This window comes from Ambystoma mexicanum, chromosome 2q (assembly GCF_040938575.1).
Source record: "Ambystoma mexicanum isolate Mex_15411 chromosome 2q, UKY_AmexF1_1, whole genome shotgun sequence".
Lineage (NCBI taxonomy): Eukaryota > Metazoa > Chordata > Amphibia > Caudata > Ambystomatidae > Ambystoma > Ambystoma mexicanum.
The window spans coordinates 128,799,930-128,814,561 of NC_090924.1; the positions used below are offsets into that span (position 1 = coordinate 128,799,930).

The following is a 14,632-nucleotide window of genomic DNA, read 5'->3' on the forward strand; positions in this document are numbered from 1 at the left end:
AGAGAGGATTTATTTTCCCTACTGCTGGGTATTTGGGTCTCTGGGATCACAGTTGGGTCCGCTCCGTCCTCTGAAATGGTCCATATTAGTTACATAGGTTAGTGTACCAAAGAAATAATACATTTTCATATACAGCTTCTTCATTTCTGTGTTCTGAGGGATTACCAGTTGTAAGAAATGCACTTGCCGGTACAGTGATTCCCTGGCTTTCTCTGGCCCGAGAAAGCTTTTCCTCTGAAGTGGGAACAGAAGTTGGACTGCTTCTGCTGAACTTCCTGAAAGCAGAGCTGGCGGGAGGAGGGACTTTTTGAGTGCTGGGAAAATTTGAGCTGGAAATTTGCATCGGCTGGACAGAGATTGCTTGGAGCAGCCAAAATATAATAACGGCCATGGCGCTCAAGTAAAGCAGAAAGCTTTTAGTATACACCTTTTGCACTCTTGTCAACGAAGCTGGGCTCTGTGAATGCTCACCCTACGCAAGAAAAGAGAACAGACTTTGCTGGTGACCTAAATATATCTCGCCTGATCGAGCACGATCGAGCTCTGAGTGAGCAGCTGTGCAATGGTCATCTTTACCAAAGGGGAGATGCTGCTTTTTCCAGTGTCACGCCCATGCTCTCAGGGCTGGAGGGAGGAGGGCTGCTTTTTGTTTTTACAGGCAAAAGGAAAGGCCCAGCCCTCAGAGCTTCTGCCAATGCAGATCCCAGCAGGTGCAAAATAAAGGCTCTCCCCCACCTTGCCAGCTGCAGATTGATCAGAAGACTGCTAGTCTAGTGTGTTGGGCCACTTTCTCTCTTCTGTGTATCGTCCCCTCTTATTACATAAACAGCATAAGAGGAATAAAGGAAGGAAGGAAGGAAGGAAGGAAGGAACAGTGTATCGCAAGCACCTTCCACCCTGATGTCAATGGGCCACCAACCTTCGGGATGAGGAGGAGACCTGTGAAGACAGTCAGAGCGTGCCGACTGGGGCATTCATTTGGCTCATACACCGACAAGGCTTTCAGCGGCAGGAACAAACTTCAGGAATAGGCATTCTTGGCCTCGAATCCTAAGGGGGGTGCAAACGCTGAGGACAATTCCGTCAAATGCTCAAAGGACCGTGGCTCGTTGGTCTAGGGGTATGATTCTCGCTTTGGGTGCGAGAGGTCCTGGGTTCAAATCCCGGACGAGCCCAATCAAGGTGGTTAACTTGAGCTCCTTTTTTTTGTTTTTTCAATGTTATTTTCATTGGACAGACTCTCTGGTTTTCTCGGTAAGCAGTAGTCGATGAACAATTCACTTCCTGAACCTCTTTGCGTGCCATGTCCTTGCGACAAGCACTTTGTGTTCTCTGTTAGCTCTCAGTAACATTCCTTGATTTGCTTGTGAGTTTTGGCCGTCCGATCTCAAAGTGGAAATATGTCCTTCCCTCTGTACGCTGCATAGGCCCTCAGCTGGCATACTTGTATATGTGCGCATGCTTGATAGGACGTATGTTTTAGGCTGGATTGTGTGAGCTTCAGGCGCAAGGCATTTGATTAGTCTTTAAGCAGGTCCACTTGCACTGCCCTTTGCACCTGTTCTCCCAGTCCCTACAAAGGTGAGCAAGCAGATGTTTCTGTAGTGTAGTGGTTATCACGTTCGCCTCACACGCGAAAGGTCCCCGGTTCGAGACCGGGCAGAAACACTCTCTGCTGGCATTTTACACAAAATAGTTTTTTTCCCCTTTTGTCACACACAAATGTAAAGTATGAACTTATTTGCGTTCCCATGGAAATAGCATATGCTCTCAAGAGCTTGAGAAATACACTGGGAAGGCAAGCATCCTCACATGTATTCTGTATATGGGGCCAATAAAAAAATGCACGCGCTTGCATTTTGTGTATGTAATGTTGCAGAGCACAGAGAGGATTTATTTTCCCTACTGCTGGGTATTTGGGTCTCTGGGATCACAGTTGGGTCCGCTCCGTCCTCTGAAATGGTCCATATTAGTTACATAGGTTAGTGTACCAAAGAAATAATACATTTTCATATACAGCTTCTTCATTTCTGTGTTCTGAGGGATTACCAGTTGTAAGAAATGCACTTGCCGGTACAGTGATTCCCTGGCTTTCTCTGGCCCGAGAAAGCTTTTCCTCTGAAGTGGGAACAGAAGTTGGACTGCTTCTGCTGAACTTCCTGAAAGCAGAGCTGGCGGGAGGAGGGACTTTTTGAGTGCTGGGAAAATTTGAGCTGGAAATTTGCATCGGCTGGACAGAGATTGCTTGGAGCAGCCAAAATATAATAACGGCCATGGCGCTCAAGTAAAGCAGAAAGCTTTTAGTATACACCTTTTGCACTCTTGTCAACGAAGCTGGGCTCTGTGAATGCTCACCCTACGCAAGAAAAGAGAACAGACTTTGCTGGTGACCTAAATATATCTCGCCTGATCGAGCACGATCGAGCTCTGAGTGAGCAGCTGTGCAATGGTCATCTTTACCAAAGGGGAGATGCTGCTTTTTCCAGTGTCACGCCCATGCTCTCAGGGCTGGAGGGAGGAGGGCTGCTTTTTGTTTTTACAGGCAAAAGGAAAGGCCCAGCCCTCAGAGCTTCTGCCAATGCAGATCCCAGCAGGTGCAAAATAAAGGCTCTCCCCCACCTTGCCAGCTGCAGATTGATCAGAAGACTGCTAGTCTAGTGTGTTGGCCACTTTCTCTCTTCTGTGTATCGTCCCCTCTTATTACATAAACAGCATAAGAGGAATAAAGGAAGGAAGGAAGGAAGGAAGGAAGGAAGGAACAGTGTATCGCAAGCACCTTCCACCCTGATGTCAATGGGCCACCAACCTTCGGGATGAGGAGGAGACCTGTGAAGACAGTCAGAGCGTGCCGACTGGGGCATTCATTTGGCTCATACACCGACAAGGCTTTCAGCGGCAGGAACAAACTTCAGGAATAGGCATTCTTGGCCTCGAATCCTAAGGGGGGTGCAAACGCTGAGGACAATTCCGTCAAATGCTCAAAGGACCGTGGCTCGTTGGTCTGGGGGTATGATTCTCGCTTTGGGTGCGAGAGGTCCTGGGTTCAAATCCCGGGCGAGCCCAATCAAGGTGGTTAACTTGAGCTCCTTTTTTTTGTTTTTTCAATGTTATTTTCATTGGACAGACTCTCTGGTTTTCTCGGTAAGCAGTAGTCGATGAACAATTCACTTCCTGAACCTCTTTGCGTGCCATGTCCTTGCGACAAGCACTTTGTGTTCTCTGTTAGCTCTCAGTAACATTCCTTGATTTGCTTGTGAGTTTTGGCCGTCCGATCTCAAAGTGGAAATATGTCCTTCCCTCTGTACGCTGCATAGGCCCTCAGCTGGCATACTTGTATATGTGCGCATGCTTGATAGGACGTATGTTTTAGGCTGGATTGTGTGAGCTTCAGGCGCAAGGCATTTGATTAGTCTTTAAGCAGGTCCACTTGCACTGCCCTTTGCACCTGTTCTCCCAGTCCCTACAAAGGTGAGCAAGCAGCTGTTTCTGTAGTGTAGTGGTTATCACGTTCGCCTCACACGCGAAAGGTCCCCGGTTCGAGACCGGGCAGAAGCACTCTCTGCTGGCATTTTACACAAAATAGTTTTTTTCCCCTTTTGTCACACACAAATGTAAAGTATGAACTTATTTGCGTTCCCATGGAAATAGCATATGCTCTCAAGAGCTTGAGAAATACACTGGGAAGGCAAGCATCCTCACATGTATTCTGTATATGGGGCCAATAAAAAAATGCACGCGCTTGCATTTTGTGTATGTAATGTTGCAGAGCACAGAGAGGATTTATTTTCCCTACTGCTGGGTATTTGGGTCTCTGGGATCACAGTTGGGTCCGCTCCGTCCTCTGAAATGGTCCATATTAGTTACATAGGTTAGTGTACCAAAGAAATAATACATTTTCATATACAGCTTCTTCATTTCTGTGTTCTGAGGGATTACCAGTTGTAAGAAATGCACTTGCCGGTACAGTGATTCCCTGGCTTTCTCTGGCCCGAGAAAGCTTTTCCTCTGAAGTGGGAACAGAAGTTGGACTGCTTCTGCTGAACTTCCTGAAAGCAGAGCTGGCGGGAGGAGGGACTTTTTGAGTGCTGGGAAAATTTGAGCTGGAAATTTGCATCGGCTGGACAGAGATTGCTTGGAGCAGCCAAAATATAATAACGGCCATGGCGCTCAAGTAAAGCAGAAAGCTTTTAGTATACACCTTTTGCACTCTTGTCAACGAAGCTGGGCTCTGTGAATGCTCACCCTACGCAAGAAAAGAGAACAGACTTTGCTGGTGACCTAAATATATCTCGCCTGATCGAGCACGATCGAGCTCTGAGTGAGCAGCTGTGCAATGGTCATCTTTACCAAAGGGGAGATGCTGCTTTTTCCAGTGTCACGCCCATGCTCTCAGGGCTGGAGGGAGGAGGGCTGCTTTTTGTTTTTACAGGCAAAAGGAAAGGCCCAGCCCTCAGAGCTTCTGCCAATGCAGATCCCAGCAGGTGCAAAATAAAGGCTCTCCCCCACCTTGCCAGCTGCAGATTGATCAGAAGACTGCTAGTCTAGTGTGTTGGGCCACTTTCTCTCTTCTGTGTATCGTCCCCTCTTATTACATAAACAGCATAAGAGGAATAAAGGAAGGAAGGAAGGAAGGAAGGAACAGTGTATCGCAAGCACCTTCCACCCTGATGTCAATGGGCCACCAACCTTCGGGATGAGGAGGAGACCTGTGAAGACAGTCAGAGCGTGCCGACTGGGGCATTCATTTGGCTCATACACCGACAAGGCTTTCAGCGGCAGGAACAAACTTCAGGAATAGGCATTCTTGGCCTCGAATCCTAAGGGGGGTGCAAACGCTGAGGACAATTCCGTCAAATGCTCAAAGGACCGTGGCTCGTTGGTCTAGGGGTATGATTCTCGCTTTGGGTGCGAGAGGTCCCGGGTTCAAATCCCGGACGAGCCCAATCAAGGTGGTTAACTTGAGCTCCTTTTTTTTGTTTTTTCAATGTTATTTTCATTGGACAGACTCTCTGGTTTTCTCGGTAAGCAGTAGTCGATGAACAATTCACTTCCTGAACCTCTTTGCGTGCCATGTCCTTGCGACAAGCACTTTGTGTTCTCTGTTAGCTCTCAGTAACATTCCTTGATTTGCTTGTGAGTTTTGGCCGTCCGATCTCAAAGTGGAAATATGTCCTTCCCTCTGTACGCTGCATAGGCCCTCAGCTGGCATACTTGTATATGTGCGCATGCTTGATAGGACGTATGTTTTAGGCTGGATTGTGTGAGCTTCAGGCGCAAGGCATTTGATTAGTCTTTAAGCAGGTCCACTTGCACTGCCCTTTGCACCTGTTCTCCCAGTCCCTACAAAGGTGAGCAAGCAGCTGTTTCTGTAGTGTAGTGGTTATCACGTTCGCCTCACACGCGAAAGGTCCCCGGTTCGAGACCGGGCAGAAACACTCTCTGCTGGCATTTTACACAAAATAGTTTTTTTCCCCTTTTGTCACACACAAATGTAAAGTATGAACTTATTTGCGTTCCCATGGAAATAGCATATGCTCTCAAGAGCTTGAGAAATACACTGGGAAGGCAAGCATCCTCACATGTATTCTGTATATGGGGCCAATAAAAAAATGCACGCGCTTGCATTTTGTGTATGTAATGTTGCAGAGCACAGAGAGGATTTATTTTCCCTACTGCTGGGTATTTGGGTCTCTGGGATCACAGTTGGGTCCGCTCCGTCCTCTGAAATGGTCCATATTAGTTACATAGGTTAGTGTACCAAAGAAATAATACATTTTCATATACAGCTTCTTCATTTCTGTGTTCTGAGGGATTACCAGTTGTAAGAAATGCACTTGCCGGTACAGTGATTCCCTGGCTTTCTCTGGCCCGAGAAAGCTTTTCCTCTGAAGTGGGAACAGAAGTTGGACTGCTTCTGCTGAACTTCCTGAAAGCAGAGCTGGCGGGAGGAGGGACTTTTTGAGTGCTGGGAAAATTTGAGCTGGAAATTTGCATCGGCTGGACAGAGATTGCTTGGAGCAGCCAAAATATAATAACGGCCATGGCGCTCAAGTAAAGCAGAAAGCTTTTAGTATACACCTTTTGCACTCTTGTCAACGAAGCTGGGCTCTGTGAATGCTCACCCTACGCAAGAAAAGAGAACAGACTTTGCTGGTGACCTAAATATATCTCGCCTGATCGAGCACGATCGAGCTCTGAGTGAGCAGCTGTGCAATGGTCATCTTTACCAAAGGGGAGATGCTGCTTTTTCCAGTGTCACGCCCATGCTCTCAGGGCTGGAGGGAGGAGGGCTGCTTTTTGTTTTTACAGGCAAAAGGAAAGGCCCAGCCCTCAGAGCTTCTGCCAATGCAGATCCCAGCAGGTGCAAAATAAAGGCTCTCCCCCACCTTGCCAGCTGCAGATTGATCAGAAGACTGCTAGTCTAGTGTGTTGGGCCACTTTCTCTCTTCTGTGTATCGTCCCCTCTTATTACATAAACAGCATAAGAGGAATAAAGGAAGGAAGGAAGGAAGGAAGGAACAGTGTATCGCAAGCACCTTCCACCCTGATGTCAATGGGCCACCAACCTTCGGGATGAGGAGGAGACCTGTGAAGACAGTCAGAGCGTGCCGACTGGGGCATTCATTTGGCTCATACACCGACAAGGCTTTCAGCGGCAGGAACAAACTTCAGGAATAGGCATTCTTGGCCTCGAATCCTAAGGGGGGTGCAAACGCTGAGGACAATTCCGTCAAATGCTCAAAGGACCGTGGCTCGTTGGTCTAGGGGTATGATTCTCGCTTTGGGTGCGAGAGGTCCCGGGTTCAAATCCCGGACGAGCCCAATCAAGGTGGTTAACTTGAGCTCCTTTTTTTCGTTTTTTCAATGTTATTTTCATTGGACAGACTCTCTGGTTTTCTCGGTAAGCAGTAGTCGATGAACAATTCACTTCCTGAACCTCTTTGCGTGCCATGTCCTTGCGACAAGCACTTTGTGTTCTCTGTTAGCTCTCAGTAACATTCCTTGATTTGCTTGTGAGTTTTGGCCGTCCGATCTCAAAGTGGAAATATGTCCTTCCCTCTGTACGCTGCATAGGCCCTCAGCTGGCATACTTGTATATGTGCGCATGCTTGATAGGACGTATGTTTTAGGCTGGATTGTGTGAGCTTCAGGCGCAAGGCATTTGATTAGTCTTTAAGCAGGTCCACTTGCACTGCCCTTTGCACCTGTTCTCCCAGTCCCTACAAAGGTGAGCAAGCAGCTATTTCTGTAGTGTAGTGGTTATCACTTTCGCCTCACACGCGAAAGGTCCCCGGTTCGAGACCGGGCAGAAACACTCTCTGCTGGCATTTTACACAAAATAGTTTTTTTCCCCTTTTGTCACACACAAATGTAAAGTATGAACTTATTTGCGTTCCCATGGAAATAGCATATGCTCTCAAGAGCTTGAGAAATACACTGGGAAGGCAAGCATCCTCACATGTATTCTGTATATGGGGCCAATAAAAAAATGCACGCGCTTGCATTTTGTGTATGTAATGTTGCAGAGCACAGAGAGGATTTATTTTCCCTACTGCTGGGTATTTGGGTCTCTGGGATCACAGTTGGGTCCGCTCCGTCCTCTGAAATGGTCCATATTAGTTACATAGGTTAGTGTACCAAAGAAATAATACATTTTCATATACAGCTTCTTCATTTCTGTGTTCTGAGGGATTACCAGTTGTAAGAAATGCACTTGCCGGTACAGTGATTCCCTGGCTTTCTCTGGCCCGAGAAAGCTTTTCCTCTGAAGTGGGAACAGAAGTTGGACTGCTTCTGCTGAACTTCCTGAAAGCAGAGCTGGCGGGAGGAGGGACTTTTTGAGTGCTGGGAAAATTTGAGCTGGAAATTTGCATCGGCTGGACAGAGATTGCTTGGAGCAGCCAAAATATAATAACGGCCATGGCGCTCAAGTAAAGCAGAAAGCTTTTAGTATACACCTTTTGCACTCTTGTCAACGAAGCTGGGCTCTGTGAATGCTCACCCTACGCAAGAAAAGAGAACAGACTTTGCTGGTGACCTAAATATATCTCGCCTGATCGAGCACGATCGAGCTCTGAGTGAGCAGCTGTGCAATGGTCATCTTTACCAAAGGGGAGATGCTGCTTTTTCCAGTGTCACGCCCATGCTCTCAGGGCTGGAGGGAGGAGGGCTGCTTTTTGTTTTTACAGGCAAAAGGAAAGGCCCAGCCCTCAGAGCTTCTGCCAATGCAGATCCCAGCAGGTGCAAAATAAAGGCTCTCCCCCACCTTGCCAGCTGCAGATTGATCAGAAGACTGCTAGTCTAGTGTGTTGGGCCACTTTCTCTCTTCTGTGTATCGTCCCCTCTTATTACATAAACAGCATAAGAGGAATAAAGGAAGGAAGGAAGGAAGGAAGGAACAGTGTATCGCAAGCACCTTCCACCCTGATGTCAATGGGCCACCAACCTTCGGGATGAGGAGGAGACCTGTGAAGACAGTCAGAGCGTGCCGACTAGGGCATTCATTTGGCTCATACACCGACAAGGCTTTCAGCGGCAGGAACAAACTTCAGGAATAGGCATTCTTGGCCTCGAATCCTAAGGGGGGTGCAAACGCTGAGGACAATTCCGTCAAATATTCAAAGGACCGTGGCTCGTTGGTCTAGGGGTATGATTCTCGCTTTGGGTGCGAGAAGTCCCGGGTTCAAATCCCGGACGAGCCCAATCAAGGTGGTTAACTTGAGCTCCTTTTTTTTGTTTTTTCAATGTTATTTTCATTGGACAGACTCTCTGGTTTTCTCGGTAAGCAGTAGTCGATGAACAATTCACTTCCTGAACCTCTTTGCGTGCCATGTCCTTGCGACAAGCACTTTGTGTTCTCTGTTAGCTCTCAGTAACATTCCTTGATTTGCTTGTGAGTTTTGGCCGTCCGATCTCAAAGTGGAAATATGTCCTTCCCTCTGTACGCTGCATAGGCCCTCAGCTGGCATACTTGTATATGTGCGCATGCTTGATAGGACGTATGTTTTAGGCTGGATTGTGTGAGCTTCAGGCGCAAGGCATTTGATTAGTCTTTAAGCAGGTCCACTTGCACTGCCCTTTGCACCTGTTCTCCCAGTCCCTACAAAGGTGAGCAAGCAGCTGTTTCTGTAGTGTAGTGGTTATAAAGGTCCCCGGTTCGAGACCGGGCAGAAACACTCTCTGCTGGCATTTTACACAAAATAGTTTTTTTCCCCTTTTGTCACACACAAATGTAAAGTATGAACTTATTTGCGTTCCCATGGAAATAGCATATGCTCTCAAGAGCTTGAGAAATACACTGGGAAGGCAAGCATCCTCACATGTATTCTGTATATGGGGCCAATAAAAAAATGCACGCGCTTGCATTTTGTGTATGTAATGTTGCAGAGCACAGAGAGGATTTATTTTCCCTACTGCTGGGTATTTGGGTCTCTGGGATCACAGTTGGGTCCGCTCCGTCCTCTGAAATGGTCCATATTAGTTACATAGGTTAGTGTACCAAAGAAATAATACATTTTCATATACAGCTTCTTCATTTCTGTGTTCTGAGGGATTACCAGTTGTAAGAAATGCACTTGCCGGTACAGTGATTCCCTGGCTTTCTCTGGCCCGAGAAAGCTTTTCCTCTGAAGTGGGAACAGAAGTTGGACTGCTTCTGCTGAACTTCCTGAAAGCAGAGCTGGCGGGAGGAGGGACTTTTTGAGTGCTGGGAAAATTTGAGCTGGAAATTTGCATCGGCTGGACAGAGATTGCTTGGAGCAGCCAAAATATAATAACGGCCATGGCGCTCAAGTAAAGCAGAAAGCTTTTAGTATACACCTTTTGCACTCTTGTCAACGAAGCTGGGCTCTGTGAATGCTCACCCTACGCAAGAAAAGAGAACAGACTTTGCTGGTGACCTAAATATATCTCGCCTGATCGAGCACGATCGAGCTCTGAGTGAGCAGCTGTGCAATGGTCATCTTTACCAAAGGGGAGATGCTGCTTTTTCCAGTGTCACGCCCATGCTCTCAGGGCTGGAGGGAGGAGGGCTGCTTTTTGTTTTTACAGGCAAAAGGAAAGGCCCAGCCCTCAGAGCTTCTGCCAATGCAGATCCCAGCAGGTGCAAAATAAAGGCTCTCCCCCACCTTGCCAGCTGCAGATTGATCAGAAGACTGCTAGTCTAGTGTGTTGGGCCACTTTCTCTCTTCTGTGTATCGTCCCCTCTTATTACATAAACAGCATAAGAGGAATAAAGGAAGGAAGGAAGGAAGGAAGGAAGGAAGGAACAGTGTATCGCAAGCACCTTCCACCCTGATGTCAATGGGCCACCAACCTTCGGGATGAGGAGGAGACCTGTGAAGACAGTCAGAGCGTGCCGACTGGGGCATTCATTTGGCTCATACACCGACAAGGCTTTCAGCGGCAGGAACAAACTTCAGGAATAGGCATTCTTGGCCTCGAATCCTAAGGGGGGTGCAAACGCTGAGGACAATTCCGTCAAATGCTCAAAGGACCGTGGCTCGTTGGTCTAGGGGTATGATTCTCGCTTTGGGTGCGAGAGGTCCTGGGTTCAAATCCCGGACGAGCCCAATCAAGGTGGTTAACTTGAGCTCCTTTTTTTTGTTTTTTCAATGTTATTTTCATTGGACAGACTCTCTGGTTTTCTCGGTAAGCAGTAGTCGATGAACAATTCACTTCCTGAACCTCTTTGCGTGCCATGTCCTTGCGACAAGCACTTTGTGTTCTCTGTTAGCTCTCAGTAACATTCCTTGATTTGCTTGTGAGTTTTGGCCGTCCGATCTCAAAGTGGAAATATGTCCTTCCCTCTGTACGCTGCATAGGCCCTCAGCTGGCATACTTGTATATGTGCGCATGCTTGATAGGACGTATGTTTTAGGCTGGATTGTGTGAGCTTCAGGCGCAAGGCATTTGATTAGTCTTTAAGCAGGTCCACTTGCACTGCCCTTTGCACCTGTTCTCCCAGTCCCTACAAAGGTGAGCAAGCAGCTATTTCTGTAGTGTAGTGGTTATCACTTTCGCCTCACACGCGAAAGGTCCCCGGTTCGAGACCGGGCAGAAACACTCTCTGCTGGCATTTTACACAAAATAGTTTTTTTCCCCTTTTGTCACACACAAATGTAAAGTATGAACTTATTTGCGTTCCCATGGAAATAGCATATGCTCTCAAGAGCTTGAGAAATACACTGGGAAGGCAAGCATCCTCACATGTATTCTGTATATGGGGCCAATAAAAAAATGCACGCGCTTGCATTTTGTGTATGTAATGTTGCAGAGCACAGAGAGGATTTATTTTCCCTACTGCTGGGTATTTGGGTCTCTGGGATCACAGTTGGGTCCGCTCCGTCCTCTGAAATGGTCCATATTAGTTACATAGGTTAGTGTACCAAAGAAATAATACATTTTCATATACAGCTTCTTCATTTCTGTGTTCTGAGGGATTACCAGTTGTAAGAAATGCACTTGCCGGTACAGTGATTCCCTGGCTTTCTCTGGCCCGAGAAAGCTTTTCCTCTGAAGTGGGAACAGAAGTTGGACTGCTTCTGCTGAACTTCCTGAAAGCAGAGCTGGCGGGAGGAGGGACTTTTTGAGTGCTGGGAAAATTTGAGCTGGAAATTTGCATCGGCTGGACAGAGATTGCTTGGAGCAGCCAAAATATAATAACGGCCATGGCGCTCAAGTAAAGCAGAAAGCTTTTAGTATACACCTTTTGCACTCTTGTCAACGAAGCTGGGCTCTGTGAATGCTCACCCTACGCAAGAAAAGAGAACAGACTTTGCTGGTGACCTAAATATATCTCGCCTGATCGAGCACGATCGAGCTCTGAGTGAGCAGCTGTGCAATGGTCATCTTTACCAAAGGGGAGATGCTGCTTTTTCCAGTGTCACGCCCATGCTCTCAGGGCTGGAGGGAGGAGGGCTGCTTTTTGTTTTTACAGGCAAAAGGAAAGGCCCAGCCCTCAGAGCTTCTGCCAATGCAGATCCCAGCAGGTGCAAAATAAAGGCTCTCCCCCACCTTGCCAGCTGCAGATTGATCAGAAGACTGCTAGTCTAGTGTGTTGGGCCACTTTCTCTCTTCTGTGTATCGTCCCCTCTTATTACATAAACAGCATAAGAGGAATAAAGGAAGGAAGGAAGGAAGGAAGGAACAGTGTATCGCAAGCACCTTCCACCCTGATGTCAATGGGCCACCAACCTTCGGGATGAGGAGGAGACCTGTGAAGACAGTCAGAGCGTGCCGACTGGGGCATTCATTTGGCTCATACACCGACAAGGCTTTCAGCGGCAGGAACAAACTTCAGGAATAGGCATTCTTGGCCTCGAATCCTAAGGGGGGTGCAAACGCTGAGGACAATTCCGTCAAATATTCAAAGGACCGTGGCTCGTTGGTCTAGGGGTATGATTCTCGCTTTGGGTGCGAGAAGTCCCGGGTTCAAATCCCGGACGAGCCCAATCAAGGTGGTTAACTTGAGCTCCTTTTTTTTGTTTTTTCAATGTTATTTTCATTGGACAGACTCTCTGGTTTTCTCGGTAAGCAGTAGTCGATGAACAATTCACTTCCTGAACCTCTTTGCGTGCCATGTCCTTGCGACAAGCACTTTGTGTTCTCTGTTAGCTCTCAGTAACATTCCTTGATTTGCTTGTGAGTTTTGGCCGTCCGATCTCAAAGTGGAAATATGTCCTTCCCTCTGTACGCTGCATAGGCCCTCAGCTGGCATACTTGTATATGTGCGCATGCTTGATAGGACGTATGTTTTAGGCTGGATTGTGTGAGCTTCAGGCGCAAGGCATTTGATTAGTCTTTAAGCAGGTCCACTTGCACTGCCCTTTGCACCTGTTCTCCCAGTCCCTACAAAGGTGAGCAAGCAGCTGTTTCTGTAGTGTAGTGGTTATAAAGGTCCCCGGTTCGAGACCGGGCAGAAACACTCTCTGCTGGCATTTTACACAAAATAGTTTTTTTCCCCTTTTGTCACACACAAATGTAAAGTATGAACTTATTTGCGTTCCCATGGAAATAGCATATGCTCTCAAGAGCTTGAGAAATACACTGGGAAGGCAAGCATCCTCACATGTATTCTGTATATGGGGCCAATAAAAAAATGCACGCGCTTGCATTTTGTGTATGTAATGTTGCAGAGCACAGAGAGGATTTATTTTCCCTACTGCTGGGTATTTGGGTCTCTGGGATCACAGTTGGGTCCGCTCCGTCCTCTGAAATGGTCCATATTAGTTACATAGGTTAGTGTACCAAAGAAATAATACATTTTCATATACAGCTTCTTCATTTCTGTGTTCTGAGGGATTACCAGTTGTAAGAAATGCACTTGCCGGTACAGTGATTCCCTGGCTTTCTCTGGCCCGAGAAAGCTTTTCCTCTGAAGTGGGAACAGAAGTTGGACTGCTTCTGCTGAACTTCCTGAAAGCAGAGCTGGCGGGAGGAGGGACTTTTTGAGTGCTGGGAAAATTTGAGCTGGAAATTTGCATCGGCTGGACAGAGATTGCTTGGAGCAGCCAAAATATAATAACGGCCATGGCGCTCAAGTAAAGCAGAAAGCTTTTAGTATACACCTTTTGCACTCTTGTCAACGAAGCTGGGCTCTGTGAATGCTCACCCTACGCAAGAAAAGAGAACAGACTTTGCTGGTGACCTAAATATATCTCGCCTGATCGAGCACGATCGAGCTCTGAGTGAGCAGCTGTGCAATGGTCATCTTTACCAAAGGGGAGATGCTGCTTTTTCCAGTGTCACGCCCATGCTCTCAGGGCTGGAGGGAGGAGGGCTGCTTTTTGTTTTTACAGGCAAAAGGAAAGGCCCAGCCCTCAGAGCTTCTGCCAATGCAGATCCCAGCAGGTGCAAAATAAAGGCTCTCCCCCACCTTGCCAGCTGCAGATTGATCAGAAGACTGCTAGTCTAGTGTGTTGGGCCACTTTCTCTCTTCTGTGTATCGTCCCCTCTTATTACATAAACAGCATAAGAGGAATAAAGGAAGGAAGGAAGGAAGGAAGGAAGGAAGGAAGGAACAGTGTATCGCAAGCACCTTCCACCCTGATGTCAATGGGCCACCAACCTTCGGGATGAGGAGGAGACCTGTGAAGACAGTCAGAGCGTGCCGACTGGGGCATTCATTTGGCTCATACACCGACAAGGCTTTCAGCGGCAGGAACAAACTTCAGGAATAGGCATTCTTGGCCTCGAATCCTAAGGGGGGTGCAAACGCTGAGGACAATTCCGTCAAATGCTCAAAGGACCGTGGCTCGTTGGTCTAGGGGTATGATTCTCGCTTTGGGTGCGAGAGGTCCTGGGTTCAAATCCCGGACGAGCCCAATCAAGGTGGTTAACTTGAGCTCCTTTTTTTTGTTTTTTCAATGTTATTTTCATTGGACAGACTCTCTGGTTTTCTCGGTAAGCAGTAGTCGATGAACAATTCACTTCCTGAACCTCTTTGCGTGCCATGTCCTTGCGACAAGCACTTTGTGTTCTCTGTTAGCTCTCAGTAACATTCCTTGATTTGCTTGTGAGTTTTGGCCGTCCGATCTCAAAGTGGAAATATGTCCTTCCCTCTGTACGCTGCATAGGCCCTCAGCTGGCATACTTGTATATGTGCGCATGCTTGATAGGACGTATGTTTTAG

At 47.4% G+C, this 14,632-nt stretch overlaps 12 non-coding genes across 12 annotated transcripts; all 12 read left to right on the forward strand.

The window, feature by feature from the left end:
• The first annotated feature begins 1,103 nt into the window (after nt 1–1,103).
• TRNAP-UGG (transfer RNA proline (anticodon UGG)) lies at nt 1,104–1,175 on the forward strand. Its single transcript has one exon. It is a non-coding gene; the product is annotated as a tRNA-Pro (tRNA).
• Nucleotides 1,176–1,595: 420 nt separating this feature from the next.
• Nucleotides 1,596–1,668, forward strand: TRNAV-CAC (transfer RNA valine (anticodon CAC)). Its single transcript has one exon. It is a non-coding gene; the product is annotated as a tRNA-Val (tRNA).
• A 1,814-nt stretch (nt 1,669–3,482) lies between these two features.
• Nucleotides 3,483–3,555, forward strand: TRNAV-CAC (transfer RNA valine (anticodon CAC)). The gene has a single exon. It is a non-coding gene; the product is annotated as a tRNA-Val (tRNA).
• A 1,315-nt stretch (nt 3,556–4,870) lies between these two features.
• On the forward strand, nt 4,871–4,942 carry TRNAP-UGG (transfer RNA proline (anticodon UGG)). The gene has a single exon. It is a non-coding gene; the product is annotated as a tRNA-Pro (tRNA).
• A 420-nt stretch (nt 4,943–5,362) lies between these two features.
• TRNAV-CAC (transfer RNA valine (anticodon CAC)) lies at nt 5,363–5,435 on the forward strand. Its single transcript has one exon. It is a non-coding gene; the product is annotated as a tRNA-Val (tRNA).
• Nucleotides 5,436–6,750: 1,315 nt separating this feature from the next.
• On the forward strand, nt 6,751–6,822 carry TRNAP-UGG (transfer RNA proline (anticodon UGG)). Its single transcript has one exon. It is a non-coding gene; the product is annotated as a tRNA-Pro (tRNA).
• Nucleotides 6,823–7,242: 420 nt separating this feature from the next.
• Nucleotides 7,243–7,315, forward strand: TRNAV-CAC (transfer RNA valine (anticodon CAC)). The gene has a single exon. It is a non-coding gene; the product is annotated as a tRNA-Val (tRNA).
• Nucleotides 7,316–8,630: 1,315 nt separating this feature from the next.
• TRNAP-UGG (transfer RNA proline (anticodon UGG)) lies at nt 8,631–8,702 on the forward strand. The gene has a single exon. It is a non-coding gene; the product is annotated as a tRNA-Pro (tRNA).
• A 1,797-nt stretch (nt 8,703–10,499) lies between these two features.
• Nucleotides 10,500–10,571, forward strand: TRNAP-UGG (transfer RNA proline (anticodon UGG)). Its single transcript has one exon. It is a non-coding gene; the product is annotated as a tRNA-Pro (tRNA).
• Nucleotides 10,572–10,991: 420 nt separating this feature from the next.
• Nucleotides 10,992–11,064, forward strand: TRNAV-CAC (transfer RNA valine (anticodon CAC)). Its single transcript has one exon. It is a non-coding gene; the product is annotated as a tRNA-Val (tRNA).
• A 1,315-nt stretch (nt 11,065–12,379) lies between these two features.
• On the forward strand, nt 12,380–12,451 carry TRNAP-UGG (transfer RNA proline (anticodon UGG)). Its single transcript has one exon. It is a non-coding gene; the product is annotated as a tRNA-Pro (tRNA).
• Nucleotides 12,452–14,252: 1,801 nt separating this feature from the next.
• TRNAP-UGG (transfer RNA proline (anticodon UGG)) lies at nt 14,253–14,324 on the forward strand. The gene has a single exon. It is a non-coding gene; the product is annotated as a tRNA-Pro (tRNA).
• Nucleotides 14,325–14,632: the final 308 nt, after the last annotated feature.